The sequence below is a fragment of the Eptesicus fuscus genome, chromosome 17 (genome assembly GCF_027574615.1).
Source record: "Eptesicus fuscus isolate TK198812 chromosome 17, DD_ASM_mEF_20220401, whole genome shotgun sequence".
Lineage (NCBI taxonomy): Eukaryota > Metazoa > Chordata > Mammalia > Chiroptera > Vespertilionidae > Eptesicus > Eptesicus fuscus.
The window spans coordinates 34,536,365-34,550,135 of record NC_072489.1 but is presented as its reverse complement, the minus strand read 5'-3'; the positions used below and the strand labels follow the sequence as shown (position 1 = coordinate 34,550,135).

General features: G+C 36.1%; 1 protein-coding gene and 1 pseudogene across 2 annotated transcripts in view; both read left to right on the top strand.

Moving 5' to 3' along the window:
- The window catches only part of RNLS (renalase, FAD dependent amine oxidase), a 228,000-nt gene that overhangs the window by 16,115 nt on the left and 198,114 nt on the right, over positions 1 to 13,771 (top strand). The window lies entirely within an intron of this gene.
- On the top strand, positions 5,312 to 10,351 carry LOC103296389 (nucleophosmin-like; annotated as a pseudogene).

Sequence of the window (13,771 nt, the reverse complement as noted above, 5' to 3'; positions counted from 1 at the left end):
AACCTCTCTGACTCCCTGAGTCCTCTTCTGCACAATTGAGGTGATGATTCCTACCTCATCATGGTATTTGGGGAGATTAAATAATATAACTTATTAAAACACCTAGTAAATTGCTGGCATATGATCAGTGGCCAATGAAGGAAGCTGCTGTCGCTGCTATTTAATTTGTATTTGTTACATGTCTGGTACTTATTGCTAAGGTTTAGTTCCCTATCATTGCCTTGCTGTTATACATTCTTCAAACACATGACCAGTTAGGAATTTGGAACTAGAGTAAATAGCAATAGCTTCAGTTTATGAGCATCTTTTATAGTCTCGGTATTTTACGTGCCTTGTCAACAATCCTTAAAACAACCATGTATTGTATTATCCCTACTATATAAGGGAAGACCAGGGAGATAAAAATTACTTTCTGTGAAACTACCTACTAAAAGAATCAACATACTGACTCCAAAGTCTGTCATTTTTTTAATTCCACACATTCGCCGGTGTATTCTAATTCTCAGTGCTTTATCTTTTTTTTTTTTTAAATGAGTGTGTATTATGATCACAAACAGTAGAAGTTTTCATTTGAGCACAAACTCAAATACTCTAATTGGGATGTCTGATGATGTCATTAACAAGCTAAGATATAGAGATCTGCACTTTTATAAATAAATGTGATTTTTAGTCTATGGATAGCCAAAGTTCCCCAAATAGTTCTCAGGTCTTGCCATTTGCAGCAGTTTATTTTTCTGTATCAACTGAAAGAAGAATTGTTTTTAAGGGGGGTGTGGTGAGTGCTTTCTTTCTTTGGACTTTTGGAAGTATTTTAGAAATTTTGATAAAAGTTTATCACTTTGATTTTTAGTAAAAGGTTTGCTGATATTTTGACTTTTTTTAAATCATGAGTAGTAAACTTTGAAAATCTGTGCTTGCTTCAGTATACTATTTCTGTGTCTTTATTTTGTACTTCTTGGTGCTTGAAGACATCAGGCATAAAGAGGTGATACAATTAAGAATATGGCCCAGCTGGTGTGGCTCAGTGGTTGAGTATCAACTTACAAACCAGGAGGTCACAGTTCGATTCTGGCCAGGGCACATGCCTAAACCAGGAGGGGTGTGTAGGAGGCAGCCAGTCAATGTTTCCCTTTCATCATTGATGTTTCTATCTCCTATCCCTCTTCCTTCCTCTCTCATCCTCTCTCTAAAATCAATAAAAATATATTTAAAAAAGAAGAAGATGGACAGCTGACCCATGTGGCTCAACTGCTCAGCCACTGCCAATGTAACAAGAATTTCTGATTTGAGAAAAAAGGAACTTTGGGTGTCTACTTTCTATGGAAAAACTGAACAAACTATTAAATTAAATTAGAATAGTTACAATTCTATATAGAATTCTCATTATCAGCTTTTAAATGGTTACCTTGGGCACATGCCAGTGTAGCTGGACTTTATTTTCCAACTCTGTACAATGAGAGCATGGAAATCTAGATCTCTAAGATCCCTTCTCATTCTAAAATCCAACCTAAAAGGATTCTCTTAAAAGGCTTGTTTGTCTATAAGAAAGGCAGATGTGTATAATTGCTGTTTGAAATGTGAGTTATTTGAACATGAGTTCATAGGTTAAAGATGTCAGAAAGTGTGTTTATAAAATGTTAATGTGGGTGAATGAGAGAGAAATATTTTATTGTTGTTTACAAACCACCTTGGTTATCAAGCTTGCACCTATAATGAACACATTGGATTTGGGGGTGGGAGAAAGAAAGAAAGAAAGAAAGAAAGAAAGAAAGAAAGAAAGAAAGAAAGAAAGAAAGAAAGAAGGAAGGAAGGAAGGAAGGAAGGAAGGAAGGAAGGAAGGAAGGAAGGAAGGAAGGAAGGAAGGAAGGAAGGAGAAAGAAAGAAAGAAAGAAAGAAAGAAAGAAAGAAAGAAAGAAAGAAAGAAAGAAAGAAAGAAAGAAAGAAAGAAAAAGAAAGAAAGAAAGAAAGAAAGAAAGAAAGGAAGGAAGGAAGAAAGGAAGAAAGGAAGAAAGGAAGAAAGGAAGAAAGGAAGAAAGGAAGAAAGAAAGAAAGAAAGAAAGAGAAAGGTTCATATTCAAACCAAGATTTAATAGTTGTGTTTTCTTAAATAGTGTTTACTTTGTCTCTTTCATCCATTAAACTTGAGTTCCTTGAGTCTTTTCTATTTCTACCACCTTACACTGTCCCAAGTAATATTTTTGAATGAATGAATTATTAATTGAATGACAAAATCCCCTGTGTACTTGATTACATTATGAGAAATTATAAGACTTCTTCAACTTGCACTCTTTTTAGCCTCAACTATCTTATCACCTGCTATCCACCTACATTATGTTGAAGAGGGGAAAAATCAGTTAACAAAGGGAAAAACATTTTCACTGAACTCTCATTAAAGAAAAGCAAATTACTGTCTTTTTTATGTCTAGCTGAATGACTTCTGAAGTTTTACAAACATAAATGGTTTTTATTTCTATGAAGCAGTTCCATTAGCACAGTAAAACCACTAAATGAAATATAGCAGAAACTTGTGTAGGACTTTGCTCCCATTTGCAGATGAGATGTGATTGTAAAAGCAAAGTTCAGACGGGTGCAATTGCTGGCTTTGAAAATGAAAAGGGGCTACACCAGGAATGTGGGCAGCCTTTAGAAACTGGGAAAGGCAATGAACAGATTCTTCTCTACAGCCTCCAGAAGGAAAACAGCCCACAGACACCCAGATTTTACCCCCATAGACCTACTTTGTACTTCTCACCTCCATAACTGTAGATACTACATTGTGTTATTTTAAGCCACTATGTTTATGATTATTTGTTACAGCAGCCAGAGAAAACTAATATACCCAGTAATTAGTTTCATTAACAATAATGTTTTTAATGAAACTTGCTTATAACTCATCTAAAAATGATAATCATATTGAACATTATAACCATTTCTAATGGGATACTCTATGGAGGAATTGTGAGGAATTTGCCTCTCCTCTCTTAAAAATAATCCCAGTTGACTGCTTTCTCTGATAGTTTGAAAGCACCTTTACATCCTACAGTTTTGCTGAGTCAAGTACTGATAGCCTAATGAGCTCTAAGGAACTTTTGAGCAATTCACTTGGAAATGAGTAGGAACTTACTGAGGCATAGATCTTTTAATGAGGTCATTCTCTTTACTTTATAGTGAAAAGGGTTTGGCCCTACACAGATTATTTATATCCTACCCATAACTGGAAAAGCCAAAATTGCTTTGAAGTTTCAAAATGCTGATATTTGAAAATGTATTTATTTTAACCAAGATAGACTCTAGTTTATCTGCAATTAGTTTTGCTTAGCATGTTCCAAGGATGTGTCTGTTAGTAAATTCTGTAAAACCCTACTCATTATTTGAAAGAAAATGTGCTTTGCAAATTCATAAAGTTCAAGGTAGTATCCCAGTGCTAACATGCACATGCCAAGACTGGCAGATGGAAGCACTTTCATAACTACTTCCACAGGAGCACAGTGACCATGGAGGTGGAGTATGTTCTTTAGTGCTATCATAAATCAGTGTGAAGAGAGGGAAAACAATTTAAAAGTAAACAGAAAAGGGAAGTCTTGAACTAAGGACATGATATCTCTGAAGATTATCTCGAGGGGTTGACATACCCTTTAGGGCCATTGTTTCAAAATAATGAAATGAAAAAACTCACATTTCTCCTCAACCTTTCATTTCCAACACACTAATACACATAGATACATACCATAAATTTAATCCGATAAGCATTTATTGGGACCCTGTCATTGGTATACCATAATCCTTCCATGATTCTTTTCTTGTCATCTAATCTAATAATAGACAAATATGCAAATTGACCGCACCTTCGCTACACCTAAGCCACGCCCACCAGCCAATCAGGCCGAGTATGCAAATTACCCCAACAAAGATGGTGGCTAATTTGCATATCAAGACAGCATGGAAAGAAGCCAAGAGCTTCAGAAGGGAGTAAAGCTTCGAAGAAGCAAGCAAGCCGGGGGGGAGGAGAAGGGAGGAGCGAAGTCAGGGCAGGAAAAGCGAAGGGGAAAGCAGGCGGGCTGGTGGAGAAGGCAGGGTGGGTGACAAGGGCGGAGTGGAGACGGGGCCGGGGGCGAACGGAAAAGCAGGCGGGCTGGAGGAGAAGGCGGGGCGGACGACAAGGGCGGAGGGGAGGCAGGGAAGAGTGCAGCAGGAAATCCTATTGCAGGATTTTTCCTGCAATGGGAACGCTAGTTTACAATATAAATGACATTTATATTTGTTGTCTATTTTGGTTTCTTGAAGAACTTAATTTAGGATTTGAAAGTTCTTGTTGTCTTTGAAGCAATATTGGATTTTCTAACAGTTATTATCCAGAAATTTTATTTAGTCTGCTCAACAAAAAAGTTTATGGCTTGTTAAGAAAGATATTAACATTTCTTGCCTGGATAATATATACATTTTTAATCGTTGACATATGACATGGGTTACATTTTAAAATTTCTATTTATCCCTAACATGAAGCCAATAATCAACTATTTAAAACAATTTTATTATTAGAAGTTTCTTCAATTGTAGTGTTCATTGAATTTCTTGTTTCTTCTATGGAAGTAAAAAAGTGTCTACTTGCAATAGTCACAAAGGGCAAAACTTAATTCCCTTACTTAATTGCAATCAACATAAATTGGTGAACTCTGTCTTTAGTTTAATTGTTCAACGTTTTTAAAAGTCACCATTATTTATTTTATAATTTCATAGTTTATTTCTGGCTTAAGCAGGTAAAAAGATCAGCAAAGCATTTTTTCCTTTTATAAATACTTTAAAATGCTTTGAATAGGCAACAGTGCCAAAATACTCTTTTGCACTTAAAAATGACTTCACAATAAGATAGATATAAAAAGTGAATATCAAATATAATACTTGGAGAATTCTGTAGCTGTGCATTTTAGTTTTTATTCTTGATGTGGAAGTAATTACAGAATTATCATGTCATATTCTATATACTTTATAGTTACTTCTCAATGGCATTGTAGTTGACATGTATATATTTTTCTCAATAATAACCCTAAATTTAAGATACTTCATTTCATATACCCATACACATAATATTTTATTTAATAATTATTCATTGAATGACTGAATAGGTTCAAATTCTTGAAATACCCCAGAATGATCTTAGCTGCTATTTATTAGTGCTCCTGATAAAGAAAATATTTTTATTTAAAGTGGCCAATTAATTAAAGTGCATACATTGGATATTTTGTCTTGAAACAAGTCTCATCCTATCTAATAAAAGGGTAATATGCAAATTAACCAACACTCAGTCACAAAGATGGCGGCACCCATAGCAGCTGGGGCGCTGGATGCTGGTGGTGTCGCCCCCAGGCAACGAGCCCCAGCATCCTGCATGCCCCGGCCCACGGAGGGAGGGTAGGCGGGCCTCTGGCTAGAGACAGGCTGGGGCACGGAATGCTGGCGTCATTGCAGGCCAGGCTGAGGGACACCCCCTCCCCCAGTATTGTTTATAATTAGATATAGATGTAGATATCATGGTAGTAACTGACAAAAAAAAATGATGTTTTTTGACAAACTGAAGTTCCTGGGAACTAAACTGTCAGCTCTTTATCATAATAGCAGAATAATGATGAATTGTGCTATTGAATTTATATTGACTCTATATTGTTCCCTTTTTATTAAAGTCTTTCTCTGTTTACTTTGTTTAAGTTTTTGGTCAGCATCCTAGAAAAGTGAAGATAAAAGTTCAGGATAAGATATAGGGAACATCTTAGTGGTTTGCTACACTGAAAATACACATTATGTTGAGAAATGCCTGGGAAGCAGAGTTCAGAAAAACAGCTCTAGCTAAGAAGGGGGCCTTTACAGTAAGATAGGGCTGCAGCAAAGGGGCATTATCAGGCAAGTTGCTAATGGTAGGGACCCATTACCATTAAAGCAGAGGTATCCAGGGTAGCACACCCTGGAGTGTTACCATCCTTATCCAACAGCTGCCAAATGGCATTATCCCATGGCCCCAATGGGTCATAAGATTGGAATGTTAATTTTGTACTCTACACAGTACAAGCAGCATGCTGTCTTCCAACCATTTATTTAAAAAATCAAACTCAAAACAAAACTCTTTTATGTTCTTATATAAGAACATCTTTTCCCTAGAGATATTTTCCACCTAAATCATGAAGGAAGACTGAAAGTCACTGGTCATCTAAATACACTTAAGGAACTGAAGTTGTCTCCTACAGTGGCTGTATGTCATCCAGGGACCCATCTTGGTTTGCTATTTTGAAATCAAGTGATGCAGAGCATCTGTACTTGTCAGAGTTGCTTACCTATATGCTATACTGGACATTTTATATTATTTTTGGATTGTTAGAATAAAGAAGAACCCTGGAAAAGACTCTCATAAGTCAGACTTTTAGTTGCTAGCCAAATAATTAGACATACCTCACAAGGTTTTTCCCTATCCAAATTTCACCAGTGTTATTTTTTTATGGACTGATTATAGGAATAAATTGGGGAAAGGCAGGAGATCAGGGTTAAGCGACAGAGAAGATAAATTGCAGTTCTTCAAACTGGTAGAAATTGGAGGTAGAAAGAAATGAGGAAGGGTATACCAGAGTGCATTTATCTCTGCCACAGACCAGTCAGAAAGGATGAAAATATGCAGATACTTGTCCTTCCTTATTCCATTGGGCATTCTTAATGAGGCAAACAGGATATAGAGATTCCTATCTCCCTGAATAAAAAAGAGAAAGGGGAAACAGTAAGAATAGCTAACACTTAAATAGTGCTTACTATTGACCAGGTGCATATAAGCATATAAACATTTGTTTAAAACATATACAGATAAAAAGTGTTTAATTATATTAACTAATTTAATTCTAGCATCAATCCTAACATTCTTGTCCCCATTTACATGGTGAAACTGAAGTACAGAAAAGTTAAGTAACTTCCCAAAAATTACAGAGCTTGTGACTGAACCTGAGCAAGGATTCCTACCCAGGCTGCCAGGCTAGAGACCACACTGTATGTTATGCCTTGAATTGTTCAGACTTAACAGAAAATAAATATTTTGAATATAATATCCTCATAATCACATTATTGATATCCCATAACTTTATCCAATGGAAAGCAAAACTCGTATGGTGTCTCCAATAAAGCAAATAATATGTATTTTATTTGAGGGTTCAAATTCTTTTTGGTTATTCAGATTTCATATAATCATTAGGTCACTAAGACCTATTTTAGAAGCTCGTTCTCATATAGACTAGCTTGTTGGAACCCAGTGGTCAAAGATTACTTCTGTTGTCACTTTAATTCATTCAAAAACTTCACATGTGGTATGCTTTGCATTTTATTATAATTAATTTTAAAATATTTTATAAGGTATATAAAGTATTTTCGTGTAAATTTAGTACATTTTAACCAATTTTTTCTGTTAAATAAATGTCTTTGTGTATTTTAGGTTTGCTTTTCCACGGACATTTTTTCTAAACTTTTTCATCTCCTATGTGTCTTTTTTAACCAGGTGTAATTTCTTAAAAAGATGATTTTGATTGTACTAGACAACCAGTAGATAACCCATTGGTCCATCTAAATTGTAAAATCTATAACAAACAAACATAAAGTGTTGTTTAAGAAGTTTCAGAAGAAGATGGGGAACTCCTAGATAACCAATTTTAGAAGGTTTTTTATTTAATATTGAAATAAATTCACAGTAAGTTTTTTCATTTTTTCTCACTGTTATCATTGTCTGAACTTTCCACTTCGCAAGTGAGAAGAAAGAGATGTTGGGCAAAACCTAGGGTGGAAATAGTAGGAGCTGGGGATGAGAATGAGGAATGGCGTAGAGGATGGAGGGATGCTGGGGGTTGGGGGAAGGCTCCAGGTGATCAAATACCATGAGGAATTAGGCTAAAAGTATTGAGCTAACAGATTGTATAACAAGACATGAGGATAAAGGGAAAGGTTTGAGAGGTGGGAACGTACAGGTTGGGGTCAATTTAAATAAGTCCATTTCTTGTACAATCAGTTTAAAAAGATTCTCTACAGAGCTGTCCATGTCTCCATCTAGACATTACCTCAATTTGGTGGTAACTTTGCCCTCATCATTGTGTATTAGGAACGGCATGGTTTTATATCACTCAAGGGAGATATACTTGCGAGTCCTATGAGAGCCCAGAGCATTTTTATTATATTTTGTGATTACAGTTGGAGATGCTGTTTATCTTATTTCTTGTAAAACTCAGAGGGAAGCTTTCCAAGGGCTTTACTGCTCTTGGGTCTCTTTGTAATCAAATCTGCTTCTTCAGCAGTAATTTTAGCATCTATTATCGCTTGAGCCTCTGGCAGCCCGGCAGCCTCGCAGCTTTGACATCACTTGTGGTTTGCAGAACATCATGCAGTGCTGTCTAGTGCTCCCGATAATAGTTTCTAAATGCATAGCTGTTTTATGCTGCTTGAAATTGCCCCATCTCTTCCTAGCAATTGAATTTGGCAAGTTAATCATTTAACTTTTTCTACCCCATGTTTCAGTCCTTACTGCAAGATCATTGGTGTCACGCCAAGTAAGACTTCACAGTGACAGAAATAAGTTTGTGCTGGAACTGTGAATGTCACCCTCTCTGGAAGATGTACATATTGTCTTTTTAGATGAAGAAACAAAAGCAATTAAAAGTATATTTTTCTAAGTACACCTAATGAGTCCAAAACAGAACCAAAAAGGGAAATCTGTGCTCCTCACTCATGGTCACATGAGTGGTTCCCTGGGCTTCCTTCTCTTCTCACCAAAGCTCCTGTGCCTGCAGCACAGAGTAATCATACTTGAGTTCAGCCTCACACTTACATTCTCAGAGCTGATTCCAAGATATTAGGTTTAAAGACTCGGGGGGGGGGGGGGATGGTCAAGGAGGCCTACATTAATCTGATGGGCTAGCTCTCCATTCATTGCAACCTTGAATTTTGATATCATGGGGGATCCATGTTTAGTCAAGGCTTGTAATTCATTACAAACTCAGTGGAAAGAGACTCTAGCAGTAACATGAATTATCCCCTAAGAAAAATGTAAAGGTACCCCTCTCCTCCTTAACTCTGTATCCTCAGAAATGCCTCATCATTTCCTTGGAGTTGACTGTGCAAGGTTCCATTGATTCCCCATATCCTCACGTTCACCAGATAGGCACGCCAGCCACCAAGACTTCCTCCCCCATAAAGAATCTCCAAAGAAACATCAAAGACAAGAAGTCCTTGTTAGTACCATACATTGACTCAGAGTGGCACAACAAAGATATTTCTCCTTGCCTCGGGTCAATTTGACCCAGACCCAGATTTGACTAGAATATAGAGATATAAATTACAAGGCTAAAGAAGGAGCTGTTGTTAGGGTCACTTGTCTTCTCAAGCTAAAAAAAAAAAAAAGGTTAGGAATATTTTCTTTTACAAACAAAATCTTGCTGCCCTAATTTCCTAATTTCTGGTGCACGATAGTACAATGTGTTCTCAAGACTAATTCTTCCCTGGTGTGATTCCATCTTGCGCGTCTGTCCTGAGGCACAGACGTCCTTTATCTCTGTCTGCCTTCTCTCCCACTTAAGTGTGTGCCACCACCCCAGGGAAGATCCAATGGATGTGGACATGAGCCGTCCGAGGCCCCAGAACTATCTTTTTGGTTGTGAACTAAAGGCCAATGAAGATCATCACTTTAAGGTGGATAATGATGAAAATTAGCACCAATTATCTTTATGAACAGTCAGTTTAAGGGCTGGTGCAAAGGATGAATTGCACATTGTTGAAGCAGAGGCAAGGAATTATGAAGGCAGTCCAATGAAAGTAACTCTGGCAACTTTGAAAATGTCTGTACAACCAGTGGTTTCCTTTGGTGGCTTTGAAATAACACTAGCTGGAGTCTTATGGTTGAAGTGTGGTTCAGGGCCTGTACATATTAGTGGACAGCACTTAGTAGCTGTGGAGGAAGATGCAGAGTCAGAAGATGAAGAGGAGGAGGATGTGAAATCCCTAAGTATGTCTGGAAAGTGTTCTGCCCCTGGGGGTGGTAGGAAGATTCCACAGAAAAAGTAAAATTTGCTGCTGAAGTTAATGATGATGCCGATGATGACTTTGAGGATGAGGAAGCTGAAAAGCTCCAGTAAAGAAATCTGTACGAAATAGTGCAGCCAAAAAAGCACAAAAATCAAACCAGAATGGGAAAGACTCAAAACCATCAATGCCAAGATCAAATGGTCAAGAATCCTTAAAAAACAAAACAAAACAGGAAAAAATTCTTAAAATACCGAAAGGACCTGGTTTTGTAAAGGGCATTAAAACAAAATTGCAAACAAGTATAGAAGAAGCACATTGAAAATCCTGGGAACTACTGGTGAATTAAGCCCAAAGATGGGGAAAGAGGAAGAGGAGAGACAAATATAGTCCATACTGAATATCATCAACAGTCCAACTCAAGTTTTCTATTGTAATCTCAGACCCCTTCCCTGATTTTCCACTCACCCATGCCCCCTTCCAGGCTGAGGGCAATCTCACTGTTATCTCCTAAAGCATTTTTCTTTTGACTGCTGTGATTCAGGGAACTTTTCTTTCTACTTGTGCATTTGCCTCACCTCTTTGACCAGGTTTTAAACACCTTTGTATCTCCCTATCTGCTCAATAAATATTTGAATGAATCAAAAGAAATAAACAAAAAGACTAATTCTTGGAACAGTCTAGAAAGGTTCATGTGCTTCTCATTTTGTTGCTACTTGTTGAAGGCCAAAGGGGTTGAATGTGTCAGAAACAGTGGGTCACTTGCATGACATACTACATGCTAATAAGAAAGGATATGTGGGAATTCCAGGATATGTTTCATACTGTTTCAGCATTACATTTCAGACCATGGCCAAGTGTCTGTTTTCATTGAGAAAAGCCAGAATCGGCCAAAGTCAACATGAAGCAAAAGAATTGCATCGTGATGAAAAAGAGTTAAGACATGTACACAGACACGTTGTTCTTTTCCATTGTTATCTAAGTAGCCTTGTTTATTTTTCAAAAAAGTATTACATTTTTCATTGCCATTTAGAAAACTTTGAGTTAGAGAATTCAGTTTACATATTGATTTATGTTCCATTTTGAAGCTGTTCACAGTGTAAATATTTTCTCTATATAATAGAAATGCTCATATAGTTTTCACAGTTATCAGCCTTATCATGGAAGACAACTGATAGAAGTTGGCTTTTTTTTTATTATTATTAAAACAATATTTTAAAATTTTAATTTCAAGTGGCTTAAGAAAGGTAGTAAGGAGAGACCTGTAGTGAGTGACCACACTATCCAGAAATGTGATTCCTGATCATAGTGTGAGAGCAACCTGGAGTTCCCAAAACTCAACTTCTGATTAAGGGGAGCAAATTATTCAGCTTCTAGCAAATTACCATACACACTGCTTAATCTATGACACATGAGAAAACTACATGTGGTATGCCTATAAAATAATGAGACTTGGTTTTTAAGTTACTTAGATATAATTTATTTAAAATGTGTGTTGTCCTTGAGAGAGTTCCTCTGGAAATTCATACTTAGTCCACAGTTCTCAAATGGTTTTTGGAAACTTTTGGAAAGTTATTTTAAATAAAGTTTTGGCTAACTATTTTAAATAAAACTTGAACAAAATTTTAGGTTGTTTTTTTTTTTGGAAACTACCCAAGAGTGGATTTGGGTATTTGGAGCCACTCTGGAAAAATTCTTCAAATTGCTGCTGTAGTTACACATTCTTTTAGATACACACCTACTTCTCTAGCCATGGCCTAAATAATTTTGACTCTTCTAAAACTATTTTCTACATTCAAAAGAAAAAGTTTTGCTATCCTTGCAGATATTCAAAAGAATGAGCTGCAGTCTCTAAAAGCAATTCCGGAAGGGGACTTTTCAAAATGTTTATAATAATAGTAACAATTTTGGTATAACAGCATCACTTTTGAAATAGCACAATTGTCTCGATGTGTTAGTTCTTACATATTTGTTGAAAAATATAATACTTTATTGTCACATGTCTAATAGGTAGTAAATGCCTTATTACAGAAAATTTTCACTTCCTTGAACCTGAAAACAGTTGCTGTTCCAGGAGCCTCCATTATAGCTCATGAAGTGCTTGTCTTTGACTTTTGGAAAAATAGCGGATCTTACAATTTTTTAGGAGTTATGCTGCATAACCTAGCATAGTTGTTCCACAGGCATTTTTTAAAACTACATCTTATAATGGTAAAAGTGTGTTGTTACAAAGTAAGACTTCACAAAATAAGAAAACAAGGTTTTACATTTTGATCTATGTTTTGTTCATAGATGATGGTTAAAGTCTATTGACAGAATAAATGAATGTAAGTACTGAAAAATTAGATCATGAAAAACATTTGATACATTCCAATAGCTTGATGGGTATTTAAAAGTACAGATTTATTTTTGTAAACCTTTATCTTAAATTATTTAACTTCTGAATATATTACATTAACTCCAAAATTATGGACCTGATATTTAAAAAAGTATTAGATGTGTCCATGTTACAAAGCAAGTTAGATATCTACAGAGATGAATTTTTATAACACATATGCTGAATAACTTTTGTGGTTCCAAATGCTATACTAGATGCTGGAGAAAAATGTGTGGAAAAACAGATAGCATCCTCACTATATGGAGCTTATACTCTGGTGACTGTGGGGCTCTAGGGAGAATAGACCAAACTAGGAGTCTTCGTAGCAACTCTGTATTCTATGGAAAAGCTCTCATTCCTAAACTCTGGGTTCTTTTCTTTACATTGAAGTATGACAGATTTGGACTCATGGTCTCCATAGTCCTCTAAGATCAGAATTTATGCTGATTTTTAGAATTCTCCTTCGTTATCTTAATTGTTAAATCTTTCCTCCAAAATTCTTAGTATTTTCAATATGAAATATATATGAGTACTATGTATGAACGCATTTTGTAAATTGTAAAATCTTTTCACTCTGAGGTAGTGCTATTTATTCAAGAAGGCATTGAGTTATATCTATACAAAGTACAAGGTAGACTCGCCCGGTTACTTAGAAAATGAGGAAACTAATCAAAAGGTCCTTTTCTTCCCTCTCAAAATTTGGAAATGTTTTTGCCTGAATTAGCTGGTTAATTTATCAACGATTTACCTCACTTAGTTTTGTGGAAACGATGTCTAAATCCCTTGAAACTACAGTTCACGTTCACTATGGTTTAGAGCTATGTTTTCTGGCGGGCGCAGAATGTGTCACCCCATGAAATAGAGACTCTATTGTTTGTGGAAGCAGAGAACAAAATGAAGTCATATATCTGGAAGACATCCTATTTGGCCACCGACTTTTCGGGAGAATTAATTCCAAATAATTTTGAATGGCTAGTTAACCTCTTCTTAAACATTTCCAGCAGGGAGATGTCAGACCTTCCCTCAGTAACCTAAGTCAGGAGTCACGTACATTTTCTTAAGTAGATTTCTTCATGTGGAAATCTGGAAAAAGGAAATGACAATATAACGTCTAAGACTATCCCCTAGATCTTCCTCAATTTTCCTGTTGTTTTGCTTTTTTTAAATGCGTCAACCCATACTTAAGCCTTCTTAAGAATAAACTGCAACTAAACATGTTCAAACGTATTATTAAAAAAACATCAGATTTCACTATGACCATTTTCACTAGGAATGAAGAAGAATTTTATTATTTCTTTCCTTTTCTGCTTCCTTCACTCTTTTCTGGAAGCATCTCTATGGACAGTCATTGCAAGAGGTTTTGAG